Source organism: Artibeus jamaicensis, unplaced genomic scaffold (assembly GCF_021234435.1).
Source record: "Artibeus jamaicensis isolate MK-2021 breed Jamaican fruit bat unplaced genomic scaffold, CSHL_Jam_final contig_447, whole genome shotgun sequence".
Lineage (NCBI taxonomy): Eukaryota > Metazoa > Chordata > Mammalia > Chiroptera > Phyllostomidae > Artibeus > Artibeus jamaicensis.
Genome location: NW_026521834.1, coordinates 2,015,202 through 2,029,895, shown reverse-complemented (window position 1 = coordinate 2,029,895; position 14,694 = coordinate 2,015,202).

Sequence of the window (14,694 nt, the reverse complement as noted above, 5' to 3'; positions counted from 1 at the left end):
ATACATTTTAAAACAGTACAATTAAAAATAATTTAAATGTTTCACATTAATGAAAAATCAGAATGATTGTTTTTTCTGTTCCTAACAGTTTTTCTTTTTTTCATATTTAATGTATTTTTAATTTTTATTTTTATATTTTGATTATGCCATTACAATTGTCCCATTTCCCCCCTTCATTCCCGTTCACCCTGCACATCCCCTGCCCCCACATTCCCCCCTTTACTTCATGTCCATGTGTCACAAGTTATTTAGTTTCTACATTTCCCATACTATTCTTGCCCTCCCCCTCTCTATTTTCTACCTACCCTCTATGCTGCTTATTTTCTGTACCTTCTCCCCCCTTCTCCTCCTCCCACTCCCCTGTTGCTAACCCTCCATGTGATCTCCATTTCTATGGCTTCACTCCTGATCTAGCTGTCTGCTTAGTTTGCTTTTGTTTTAGTTGTGGTTGTTAATAACTGTGAGTTTGCTGTCCTTTCACTGTTCATCTTTTTTATCTTCTTTTTCTTAGGTAAGTCCCTTTAACATTTCATATAATAAAGGCTTGGTGATGATGAACTCCTTGAACTTGACCTTATCTGAGAAGCACTTTATCTGCCCTTCCATTCTAAATGAAAGCTTTGCTGGATAGAGCAATCTTGGATGTAGGTCTTTGGATTTCATGACTTGGAATACTTCTTTCCAGCCCCTTCTTGCCTGTAAGGTCTCTTTTGAGAAATCAGCTGACTGACAGTCTGATGGGAACTCCTTTGTAGGTGACTGTCTTCTTATCTCTCACTGCTTCTAGGATTCTCTCCTTCATTTCAATGTTGGCTAATATAATGATGATGTGCCTTGGTGTGTTCCTTCTTGGGTCCAACTTCTTTGGTACTCTCTGAGCTTCCTGGACTTCCTGGAAGTCTATTTCCTTTGCCAGAATGGGGAAGTTCTCCTTTATTATTTGTTCAAATAAGTTTTCCACTCGTGACTGTTTCTCTTCCCCTTCTGGTACTCCTATAATTCGGATGTTGGAGTGTTTAAAGATGTCCTGGAGGTTCCTAAGCCTCTCCTCATTTTTTTTTGAATTCTTGTTTCTTCATTCTTTTTTGTTTGGTTGTTTCTTTCTTCCTTCTGGTCCACTCCTTTGATTTTAGTCCCAGTTTTCTTTCCATCATTATTGGTTCCCTGTGCATTTTGCTTCATTCCACTTAGTGTAGCTTTCATTTTTTCATATAATTTGCAACTAAAATCAACCAGTTCTGTGAACATCCTGATCACCAGTGTTTTGAATTGTGCGTCTGACTGGCTATCTCTTGGTCGCTTAAAAGTATTGGCTCTGGGGCTTTGAGCTATTCTTCTGCTTGAGCCATAATATTTTGGTCAGGTCACGCCTGTTATGTTTCAGGGGTGGAACCTTAGGTGTTCACCAGGGCAGGGCAAACCAAGTTGCTGGGTTGTGATGCTGTATGTGGGGGTGGGGTCAGAGAGGGAGCAATGGCGTTTATTCCTCTCTCTCTCTCTCTCTTCAGTCTCCTCTGCTGTTTCCCACAAGCAAATTGGGCCCTTCTGGTGCTGGTTCCCAGGTGGGTGGGCTTGTGTACATTCTAGGACCCTGTGGGTCTCCCTAACGAACTCTCTTGTGAGGCTGGGAGCCTCTCTCGGCACCTCAACCTCTGAAAGTTTTTCAATTGGTGCTTTTAGGCTTTATTTCCCATTGCTGGAGCCCTGGGTTGCACAGTCTTTCTCACTGACCGTTTTTAAACCTGCCTGGTTTATCTGTGCGCGAATGTGTGCCCGTGGTCAGCCAGCTGCCTTGCGAGCCTTACTGGGTTTTCGTACCTGCCCCCTCCTGGGTTGCCAACCACCCCCTTTTCCTGCTGGGACCCCTCTCCACCGGCCCGCCAACCCACTGACTCTGCCCCTCTTACCAGTCTGGATGAATGTTCATTGTTGTCTGACTTCGTTATAGTTCAATTTTCTGTCTGTTTTTGTTGCGTTTTTCTAAATCTTTGTTGTTCTTAAATTTGGTTGTGCGAGGAGGTACAGTATTTCCACCTCTGCCTCCATATTGGCCGGAAGTCTCCTAACAGTTTTTCCTGTTGCTGTACAACCGATGCATAGAATAGTGCCTGGCTCATAGCTGGCTCTCAATAGATATTTGCTGAATATTTATTTATTTTTTTATCCCTACCAGAGAAATTTTTTCCCTTCCTTCCTTCCTCCTTCCCTTCCTTCCTCCCTTCCTCCTTTCTCTCTCTTTCTTTGTCTTTTGGAGGCAGAGAAAGGGAGAGAGGAAGGAAAAGAGAGAAACACCGATGTGAGAGAAAAGTATGGATCGATTGCTCCCCACATGTGCCTGGACTGGGCTGAACCACAACCTGGGCATGTGGCCTGACCAGGAAGCAAACCCCAACCTTCTCTTGGGTCATGGGAGGATGCTCCAAAGAACTCACACTGGCCAAGGCTAGCTGCATATTTAAATGCTAATAAAATGAAATACTCAAATAGATAAATATTTACTGAGTAAGTGGGAAGGATAACTTTGTTTCCAAATCATGGAGCCCAGCCCAGCCAAAGGTGTGAATGCTCCTGGTCTCTCTGCGGAGCCTGTGGTGCAGGTGCCCCCTGGGCGCCCCCTCCACTGACTAACTTGAGCTGCAAGCCCAGGGTGAAAGTGTTGGTGTTGGGGGAAGGGGAAGCCAGTGGGTTAACTTCATTCCAGCATCTGTGGCCTGCTGCCTCCCAGCAGAGGGTCTGCAGAGAAAGCAGGAGCAAGAGGAAGCCGAAAGCGGGGGCAGACGAGAACTTCCTGGGTGGAGGTCTGCGTAGGACTCTCCACAATGCTGGGGACCAGATGGAGTCAAAGTCCTGTCCTCTTTCAGCCACACATTTCATTCCAAATTGGGAGTGGGGACCATGCTATGCCCAGTAGAAGGGTCACTTCCAAGCTGCCCCTTCTGGAGAAGGGGATGGAGGAATAAATCCCACAGAGCATCCAGTGCTGTAATTTGGAGAAAACACAGCAAGGAGCCCAAAGACAGGGACTCACACTTGAAGTGGGCCTTACCACAGAGTCCTGTTTTAGTGGAGGAAAGGGCAGATGGGTAAGCACACCAACTTGAGTCCAGAATCTGGGAAGTGAATCTGTGAGCCTAGAGGGAGAAACTGGCTGATGTGGGTGCAGGTCTTGTTCCCTGCTGGAGAAGAGGTTGTACCTGCCTCTCTGGCTCTGCCTTGACCACATACGAGCTCCTCAGCAATGGGATGTCAAAGGTGTTAGATAGGACTAGGCTCTCAAGGTCCAGACTCTCCTTACTAAATGCTATTCTTGTTAAATGATCAAATGTAGCACACTGTTTTCCAGACAAGCTGTAAACAGGATGAGCTTGACAGAAACTCAACCGGATAAATGTAGCCAACTGCAAAGAAGAAAGCAAGCGTAATTGACCAAATAGTGTATTTACCATTGGTTAAGCGTCCCTTCCGGAGACAGAGCTTTGGATATAAATCCTGTCTCCTTTACTTGCTTCAAGTAAATAAAGCAATCACATCTCCTTCCAATAGAGCACCTCCAAGCGGTGAGCACCTTGAGTTTGGTGAGAAACGGACATTCCAGGCTGCTCATTCAAGGTCAGGGAACCGACTGAACAGCTGTAAATTCCCTGCAGCTGCTCCTTCCATTCTTCACTGATTCATTCCACAAGCATTCACTGAGCATCATCTGGTATTGTGCTAGGTACCAGACGAAGGGAAATTAGGTAGGGCCCTGCCCTTGAGGGGTTCACAGCCTACCCAGAAAGATATATAAACAATTCATTACAATACTATGTCACAATATAGTAGTAATAGCTCTATTTATCGTTTATTCTGTGCCAGGTACTTCACAACATCATCTTAGAGTCACACCTCCTGGACAACCTGGTACTGTCATCCCTTTTTTTAACAACTAGAGAAATTGAGGCTCAGAGAGATTAATTAGTTCAAGGTCATCCATTTTGCTGGGGGCAGAGCTAGGAGTCAAATCCAGATTTGTTTGGCTCCAAAACCATGACATTTCTATTCTCCCATAGGCTCCCTCCTAAGGAGACTAAGCCTGGGTAGGGGCAGAAGGAGTGGTCGTGAGGGAAGATTCCCCTGGGGCTGCGAAGACTTGGGAAAAGTCCCCGGGGAAGGTGCAGAGGCATCAGAAGCCAGGTGCCCTGTGTTCCAGGAACAGGGAAGAGCCTCACCTGTCTAGGGACTGACTGGACCCTGGTTTCCATGGCAGTGGGCTCACCCAGGCCTGTGGAACCCTCCCCACCCGCTTGCAGCAGACACAGCAGGGCAGCACACTCTTCTTTCTCCCTGGAGGTGAGCCAGCTGTTTCCCAGGTTTCCTGTGTCCTGACTCCTCACTCTCTCGGCTGGACCCCGTTTTCCCAGAGCCACCTAGGGACACGTTTATCCTCACAACTTCTTTCCATTCTGAAATTGTTTCCTCTTTAGTTGCCGGTATTGTTAGATCTAGGCAGGTCTAGGAGGAATGAAAATCACCAGGTGAGAAAATGGCACCGTTGGAAGCTGCCTGCAGACCCTGCCCAGGAAGATCAGGGTCTGGGGTCGGCCTATCAGTCATAACAGGATGCAGCTTTCACCCAGCAACCAGCTCTAGCCAATCAGACTCTGATACCCCAACTGCAGGTTTTTGTGTTTAAAAACCCTGATCTAAGAACAACTGAGCAAGTTCCCACCTCCCTTGGTTGGCCCCACTTTCCTCTTAACCTCTCTCTGTTGGCTCCACTTTCTCTCTTATTCCCTGCTAATAAACCCTGCCCTCCTTAGCTCGCTGTGTCCTTACGGTTTCTCAAGTGACTCCAACCTAACAGGTATATATGCTTCAAGAAATAGAAATCGGACGGACTTCCGCCAAGATGGAGGCATAGGTGGATGTGCTGTGCCTTCTCACACAACCAAGTTTAGAGACAACTAAATATTAGCAACAGAAAACACAACCAGAACATGGAAAATTGAACTTTTCGGAAGTCCGTTAACAACAAATTCTTCAGCCTGACCGGTAAGGGGTGAAACCAGCGGCTGGTGAGGGGTTGCACAGGAGGACTCGGTCAGACGAACTCAGGCGTGGAATCCAGACGCGAGGAATCCAGGCGCAGAGTTGGACCTAGTGACCGACCGAGCGAGCCACCAGGCGAGTGACCGCAGAGGAGACAGCGGGGAAGCGGTGCTGCGTGTTGACTATGGTCGCCCATTTGTGCGCAAGCAGACAGGCGAGGGAGTGGGCGGTTGGACCGAGGCCTGGCGGGTCCCCACGACAAGCAGCAGTAGAGGGCGCCGCCATTTCCCCGCTCTGACCACGCCCCCACATACAGAGTCACAACCCAGCGACCTGGGAGTCCAAGGCACCCCTTCTCACACTTAAAGGGCCAGAACAGACCAAAAATGTCGCAAGATCTCAAAGCCCCAGAGCCCATAGATCTAAGTGATGAAGAAATAGCAAAACTCTCAGACGCACAGTTTAAAACACTGGTCATCAGGATCCTCACAGAACTGGTTGATTATAGTCACAAATTAGACAAATATATGAAGGCGAAACTAATTGAAATGAATGGAATTGCACAGGACACCAATAGCAATGAAAAGGAAACTGGGACTCAAATCAATGGAGTGGACCAGAAGAAAGCAAATAATGGCCAAACAGAAAAGAGTCAGGAAGCAAGAATTCAAAGAAATGAGGAGAGTCTTAGGAACCTCCAGGACATCTTTAAATGCTCCAACATCCGAATTATAGGGGTACCAGAAGGGGGAAAGGCACAGCCACCGATGGAAAACTTATTTGAACAAATAATAAAGGAGAATTTCCCCAATCTGGCAAAGGAAATAGACTTCCAGGAAATCCAGGAAGCTCAGAGAGTACCAAAGAAGTTGGACCCAAGAAGGAACACACCAAGGCACATCATCATTACATTAGCCAAGATTAAAGTGAAGGAGAGAATCCTAGAAGCAGCAAGAGCTAAGGGGACAGTCACCTACAAAGGAGTTCCCATCAGACTGTCAGCTGATTTCTCAAAAGAGACCTTACAGGCAAGAAGGGGCTGGAAAGAGGTATTCCAAGTCATGAAAACCAAAGACCTACAACCAAGATTGCTCTATCCAGCAAAACTTTCATTTAGAATGGAAGGACAGATAAGGTGCTTCTCAGATAAGATCAAATTGAAGGAGTTCATCATCACCAAGCCCTTATTACGTGAAATGTTAAAGGGACTTATCTAAGAAAAAGAAGTTAAAGAAAGATGAACAGTGAAAGGACGACAAACTCACAGTTATTTACAACCACACCTAAAACAAAAGCAAACTAAGAGGACAGCTAGATCAGGAGCAGAACCATAGAAATGAAGATCTCATGGAGGGTTAGCAACAGGGGAGTGGGAGGAGGAGAAGGGGGGAGAAGGTACAGAAAATAAGTAGCATAGACAGTAGATAGAAAATAGATGGGGGGGCAAGAATAGTATGGGAAATATAGAATCTAAAGGACTTGAGACACATGGTCATAAACTAAAGGGGGGGTAATGGTGGGGATGGGGGGTAGGGTGGAGGGGAATGAAGGGGGGAATAGAACAACTGTAACAGCATAATCAATAAAAAAATTAAAAAAAAAGAAATAGAAATTGTTCCTGAGGATTTTTTAATCACACTACATCTTATGGCATGACCCGTTATAAGCATCCTTTAAGACAGGGCGCGGGGGAGCTGTGGGAGATTTAAGCCATTGCTACTTTATTCTGAAATTCATCACTAGGATTTAAAAATCTGGGGCCTGTGACTTATGCTGCAACATGTAAACTGTTCAAAATATGTTTTCCTCCAGCCCTTCTGCTGACTAGTCTTCATGATTATCATTTGTTCTATAAGTAGGTTTTCGAACAATGGTTTTGATAAATTCTGGCATTTACTGCTCAGAAGCACTCCTCTGCTCCTGATGGCAGAGAACACAGGCACCAGTGCACTGCGCTGCACTTTTCGTTCTCACTTCTGTTTGCATCTGATTTCTTTCAGGACAAGTTACATTTCCTTTAGCCTGTTAGCTAGTTGCTAAAACATCTCCTGTTATTAAAAAAGAAAAGAAAGAATTTCCTTGCCCCCTATTCTCCTCCATCTACTGCCCCATTTCTCTGTTCCCCGTGGAGCAGAACAACTCAACAGATAGGATTATGTTCACTATTTCCCCTCCTCTCTTAAACCTCCTTGTATGAGGCTTTTATGACAGCCAGTCAAACTGTGACAGTTTGTGCCACGCTCTCCAGACCCACCCCCTTGTCGTATTCAATGGACAGTTCCAGTTTTCTCTGTGTGCCTGGTCATTCCCTTCCAGAAATACATGTTTCACACAAGCTTTTGTGCCCTCACCCTCTCCTGCTTTGCCTCAGGGTCGTAGGTTGTACCTTCTCGGACTCCTGCACTGAGCACTCTTCTCTCCCTGGTCTCTAGGTGTCGGAGCGCCCCCTTTTTCCTCTCTATCTCTACTCACTCTTAAGTTGATCTCATCCATGACTAAATGACAACTCTATGCTGACAACTCCCAGATTTTTGTCCTAAGACCAGATCTCTCTCCTGAACTCCAGATTCACACATCACACTGCCTATTTGACAAATCCACGTGGACATCTACCTGACATCTCAAATACGTTCTGTCTGGAAAAAGTCTAGCCATTGTGAAGATAACGAGAATGGTTTGTGTGACATCTGGGATGCACATGTATGAACAATGACAACTTCACTGTACTAGTCAGAGGGGGGGTGGTAGATGCCGTTGAGTGAGCATGAGGACTGTGTGGCCATTGCATTCAAAATGACTAAGAGACTAGAGCAATGAATCTGCATCAACTTTTTCATTAAGCTTGAACATTCCTTTGCGGAAACTATTGGGGTGGTCCAGAAGGCCACAGCCATGGGCAACTGGTGATTGGCAGCTTCGTCATAACAATGTGCCTGATCATTCATCACATCTTGTGCAGAGGTTTTTTGCAAAACCTCAAATCACCAAGGTGACTCAGCACTCCTACAGCCCGGATTTGGTGCCCTGTGGCTTCTGGCTTTTCCCAAAATTAAAATCGCCTTTGAAAGGGAAGAGGTGTCAGAACGTTGATGAGATTCAGGAAAATACAACAGGGCAGCTGATGGTGATTGGGAGAACTGTGAGGTGGCAAGGTGCCTACTTTGAAGGGGACTGAGGCATCACTGTCCTGTGTACAGTGTTTCTTGCATCTTGTTTCTTCTTTAATAAATGTTGCTATTTTTCCTACTACGTGGCTGGTTACCTTTTGGACGGACCTTGTATATCCTGAAGTGGAACTCCTAACTGCCCGGGCCTGCCCCACTCTTAGTTCTACCACTCTTAGCCCCGCCGGCACCGGCACCAGTCCTCCAGCAGGTCAGGCGCAAACTTAGGCGCCATCCTTGACCCCTGTGTTAGTTAGTCAGCTTGGGCTGCTGTAACAAAACATCATAGATGGTGTGGCTTAAACAAGAGAAATTTATTTCCTCATTATTTTGGAGGCTGGAAGTGCCAGCGTGGTTGGGTTCTGGTGCGAGGTCTCTCCCTGGCTTGCAGATGGCTGCCTTCTTGCTGTGTCATAAGGCGGGAGAGAGTCAGGAAGCTCTCTGGTGCCTCTTCTTAGAAAGGCACTAATCCCACCGTGAAGGCACCACCCTCATGACCTCATCTAAACCTAATTATCTCTCAAAGGCCCATCCCCAAAGACCACCCCATTGTGGGGTAGGGCTTCAACATGTGAGTCTGAGGAGGACACGGTTCAGTCTGTCACAGTTCCCTTCTCTCTTACCTTCATACCCAATCCTTCAGTAAATCCTGCTGCTTCTATCATCCGAGAGTATCCAGAACCCAACTACCTCTCACCTTCTGTACTGTGACCACTGCCACAGCTCTTGCCTGGCTTGTTTCAGTGGGCTCTGGACTGGCTGCCTGCTTCCTCTTACCCGCTGCCACCCATGCTCCCCAGCCAGCCAGAGGGATGCTGTAAAGTAACTAGTCAGATAACATTACTCCTCTGCTTTCGACCGCTCACCTGCACACCATAATCCTTACAGTAAAGTCCAAACTCCTTACCAGGGCTTTAAGTCCTATGTGTGCTCACCTCGCTCTAGCCAGACTGCCCTCTCCCTCCTCAGGGTCAGCTTATTGCTGTTCTCTCTGCCTCAGAGTCTGTGAGATCCCCCCTCACTCCTCCCCATCTCTCCTTAGGCCTTCCCTAGCAATACAGTCCAATCACAGCCCTGCCACCATGTCCTCTCACTCAGCTTTGTTTTCAATAAACCTTTTAATGACATATTATATATCTATTGGTGTGTTTATTGTGTGTTTCCCAGACTAGTGGCTCCCTGAGCACAAGGACAGTGTCTATTTGTTCCCTGCTGTGTCCTCACAGGGTTGAAAGTAGGGCCTGCTTGACCTTGCAATGGATGGCTCAATAAATAGCTATGAAATGAATGGCTGAATAGGTAGGACTTTGCTTAAAACACTAGGATCTCACATTCTTCTGTGTCTCAGGAGCTGGCAGGGCTGCAGAGAGGAGACCCCGAGCAGATAGTCCATGTCCCTAAATGAGCACTAGAGGGAGGCAAGTTGTCCTATGTTCACAGTCTAGCCTGATCCCTTTCTCACCCAGGAACTACTCAGAGCCGCCAGCTCCTCTGGTCAGACCTAAGGACCCATCTCACCACCTGCACCCCAGCTCCTCCTGCCCTGCTGTGCTGGGTCCCTCACAGGGCCCTGGGCAGAAAAGATGTACTTTCAGCCCGTACAATTGTTCTGTCCCTGGTCATATGTGAAAAACATTTCTGCTCAGCTGCTCCCTTTCCAGAGAAAAGAAGTATTCATCAAAAAGTGTCACTTATGGCCCTGGCTGGTGTGCCTCAGTGGACTGAGTACCAGCCTGCGACCCAAAGTGTCGCTGGTTCAGTTCCCAGTTGGGGCACATGCCTGGGTTATGGGCCAGGTCCCCAGTGCAGGGCATGCAAGAGGCAACCACACATTGATGTTTCTCTCCCTCTCATTCTCCCTCCCTTCCCCTCTCTTTAAAAACAAGTAAATAAAATATTTTTTAAAAGGTATCACTTATGTCTGGGGAAGGCAGAAAGGGAACGGTGGTCCAACCCCAGGATGCCCGGACGAAGCGTCTGGCAGAGGAAAGCAGCAGCATGTGAGGCAGTTTTCCTGGTCCGTCTGGGACACGGTGCAGTTTTGGTCGGCTCAGTGGTGGTGGCCAGCTCCTCCAGAGAACTGAAGACGAGGAGCTCGGGTGGACGTGTGGCTTCCCATTTGCCCTCTCCCCTGGACCACAGTCCCATCCATGTGGCCCGTTCCTGGAAGCACACCCACCACACCTGGGACTCCCTCCTGACCTTTCCTCCGACGGGGCCCAGTGAGGCACTTATGAGTTCACTGAGCACACTTCGTTTTATCTCCGAAACTGGGGTCCGAGGGCCAGTTTTCCCATGTCTGTAGCAGTTAACAGAAGTTCTCCTAAGGCCAGTGGCAGCAGAACTAGAAGGGAAAGAGAGAAATGGCCATAGCAGTTATTCACAAATTTCCTCATTATAACCCTGAGCGTCACCGCTGGAGATAAACTGCGCATCAGGAGCTTTGCGGACACCAACCCTAACAACAGCCCCCGGGGGGAAGCGCTACGTTTGTGTCTGTGTGGCGCTGGTTCAAAGCGTGGTAAGTAACGTGTCCAAAACCTTTTGGGGACACAGCTGGGACTCTGGCCTGTTGCCCTCTCATTTTAAAGCCATGCTATTACCTTCTGCATTTTCCTGAGTTTCAAAATTTTACTGGTCAAGAATTGACCACAGACCCCACAATAGAACAGGCGAGACTCGTACCTGGAAGTGGGGTGCTGTCAGGCTTCAGGGGCTGAGACTGCGTCTCGCCCGCCCCATCCTCCTGAGAGCCGGGTGCGGCTCCATTGCACTTGCTTGTGACAGCATGGAGGACACTCCCCCGGAATCCGGCACAAGCCCTGGCACGCAGCAGAAATGCAAACAAAACATGTTCAAAGAACGGGAAAAAATTTTGGTTTGCAACCATTGCCATCTGACAAACCTTTTTTTCAAGGTGCTGTCATTTTTATTTACGTAAGTAAACTGATTTTGACAGTCTTTTACATGGAGGCTAATGTGAAGCCATGGGGGGCGGGGAAGCCATATTTAATTTTTACTGTGCCATGTATGTAAATACAATAATATTTTGCATAGTGCCTCAGCAGCTGTGGTTTTTCAGGAGAAATGAGATCTGGCGTTTGCCCACTCCCAGAAAATGGGCAGAGCCTCCTTCCCATTTTCACACCAGGGTATCAGACAAAAAGGAAACCCCCTTCTCCATCCCAGTTGTGAAATTAGGCCAGATCTCAATGTAAGCACCACTTCCTCTGAGAAGCCTTCCCAAATCACCCCACCATGGGTTATGGGCCCACAGGATCTGTCTCCCCCATTACAGTCCTCTGCAGAGTGATCGCCTGCCTATTCATTTGCATCCCTGCCCCCTGAGATGACCTACCCAGGACTGGGGCTTTATCTTGTTTCAACGGATTTCCAGCACCTGGCACAGAGTAGATGCTCAATATATGCATGTTTGTTGGACGGAGGCTCTGCCTTTCCCAAATCTCCTCTGTTCGAGAGCTGTTATGTCACTGGAGCTGCTGGCATGATGGCCCTTGTTGAATGAGCTTGTCCTAAGCCCCTGTCCCCTGCTGCTCACCCCCTTTATCTGACAACAGGAAAATGCACTGAGACTGTGTCTGCTCCCTCCATCTGTCCTTGTCATCAGAATCATGCGCCCATAGTATGTTCCAGTTAGTGACCCATTTGTCCTGTCTGCTCAGCCAGTCAGAACAGCAATAATCACGACATCTGCTGAATGCTTACAAAACATCAGCACTCTTACATCAATTATTTGGAATCCTCATAACAATTCCACAACGGGAATATTATTACTCCTGTGGGTAAAGAAACAGACCTGGAGGTCTCAGTAGCTTCCCTAAGGTCATCCAGTAAAAATGTGGTAAACGAATGAATGAATGAGTGAATGGATGAATAAATGTCTTAACAACTCTGGTGCTTTGCTACTTTTCTCTTTTGTTCCCCATAACACTGGAGATAGTTCACTGGAACTAAAGGAGCCAAGCAGCTTTGGGGGTTTCTAAACCAAAAAAGCAGGAAGTAGTGAGGAGGTGACCCTGACAAAAGGCATCTCTAAGCAACCCGAGTTACTCAGTAACCTGAGCCCTGGTCCTCATGGGTGGCCTGGCCAGGCTGGGCCATGGCAGGCAGCAGACACTGGTTCCCCTTGGCTACACTTCAGATGCCCAGCTGGTCATAGCTGGAAACTGGAGATAGAAGGTCAAAGATTGGACAAACCCCAGGCCAGGCAGGATGAAAGCTGGTGGCAGAGTCAGGGGCCCCTCAGAGGAGGGCTGAGGTGAAGGAAGGAGTAAGATGAGGCCCCCAATTCCATTAGAGCTTCCAGGGCCAGAGGAGGCAGGAGGGGGCCCCTAGAGCCTGACATCACTGGATAAGCCAAGAGAAAACCATGGACTGGGCCTCTCATATTAGGTGGTGGGCCAGGAGAGCCCACAGAGGGGTGGGGTGGGCCCGGGGACCCTCCGAAGGGAAGCATTGTCATGGTCTTGCTCTCTGCTGAACCAAAGGGTGATATTAGCTGGTACTCACTAGTTGTTAAAATATCAAGATCTTCCCATACAAGTTGGTGAAGAGCTATTGCCCAAAGGTCTCCAAGTGTACCCTCTAGAGGCTGGCCCAGCTTTCCTGGGCTTTCCAAGGGCTCCCTTTAGACCTCTCCACAATCCACCAGGCAAAGCATTAACACCTTCCAGGACAGGGTGGCCTCCAGGACCCGACCCTGTTCCTGGTGTTGACTAGAATCCCAGGAGCTGGCCCAGGATTGGCACTGAATGAATAGTTGTTGACTGAATGGATGAGCAACAGAGGAGAGGGAAAATCAGAGATCCTGAGGAATTTAGACTAAGAGAGTCAACAGGTAAGACAGAGATAGAGGAGGCTGGAATCAAAGAGAAAACTCCCAGGGATGCTGGGAAGATCCAGCTGACTGGGCCTTGCTCTCTCTGGTTCTACAGCTCCTGAAGGCTCTTCCCCTCACAGGGCCCATCCAGACCCTGCCTGGGCAACCCAGAGCAACCCACATGCCCAAACAAGGCTCTGCAAGCAGGATGTGTCTCCGGAGCCAGCAGGCTGACACACTGGGAGGACGCCCAGATGCTGAATTATACAAGGATTATTATCCAAAGACTGTTGACCAGACATCTACTTTCCACATCACTCCGTCACTAGAAAACAGCCTTCCTGCTGACCAAGTAGGGAGCCTCTGGGCCAGGGGCCACTGAGGGCCAGAGAACCTGACTGGCCTGCTGAGAGCAGTGCTATCAAAAGCTGCTACCCAGAGGCTGACCCCACCCCCACCCCATGCCTGACTGGCTAGGCACTTATGTCAGGAAGTTGGACACCTAGAATGCAACAGTCTTCCAGCCCACACTGGCCTGGAGGCTCAAACCCATGGGGAGGGGAAGAGGAGGTGAACTCGGAAAGGACAGAAGGGGAAGCAAGGAGGGGGATCGGGGCCTTCATTGTTACCTCTATCCTTAACCATTCCTGAGAGGGGGCAACTTCTTTCCTAGGAGGACCCCCACTCTGCATCCGCTCTGGGAATTGGCTGGCGCCTATGAACCTGGACCACATCTTCTGGCAACGGCAATTCTTCCTGCAGGCAGGGGTCTTGAACATGTTTGCAAATGCCTGCAGTCCCCTTCAACATGACAGCCCCCTCAGACAGTGGAATGGCATTGCAGACAGAGGGCCTCCCTTCCCCCAGCCCCTCCGAGACTGGCCTTCAGCTTTTCTTTTTTGAAGGCCCTCGTGGCCTGTAGGTGTCAGAACCCACGGTGCCAGGCTGCCCACCTGTTCGGAGCCCTCCAGCGGCCCAGTGCCCAGGGGTTAGAGGCAGTGTGCCTTAGCAGGGCCTGCAGGGCCTTTCTAGACACCCCACCCCCGGCCTCAGTTCCTGAACACACGGGACGTTCACACAGCCAGATTCTGTCTGTGCTGGGCCTTTTCTTGAAATGTCCCTCTTCTTTTTTCACTTGCCCAATTCCAGGGTTGTCCTTCTAGACTGCCTACGGACATTAGCTGACAGGAAGCAGTTCTGCAACTCCATGCCCTCCCTCATCCCCACTTCTGTGGGTTCTTCGGCCTCTTGTTTTGGGTCCCCACAGCCTCTGTGCTTTCCAGGGGTCACACATTTACCCCAATGGCAACTAAATTCCGTCGTGTCTGTCTCCCCACTGGGTCAGGCTTCTGAGGGGAGGGGTCCTCTGGTTCATCTCTGAAGCCTGGCTCACAGTGTCTCCTCACTGTCTACCAGGTCCCCAGGGGGTGCAAATCTTGCTTGTGCAACAAGGGACTCTTGACTTCTAAGTACAAAGACCTCTCTCCATCTGGCTTTCCTTCTTTACAGATGCTGAGGCGGCCCAAACCCTCTCATACTCACAGTGGGCTGTGCAGTGAAGCCCAGCCTCAGTGTGACCCCTTCCCAGCCTGCTGCACTGTGGTGGGGTGCAGAATGGGGATGGGAGGCCGAGGGGGGTTGGATGGGGTAAGCAACTGGACT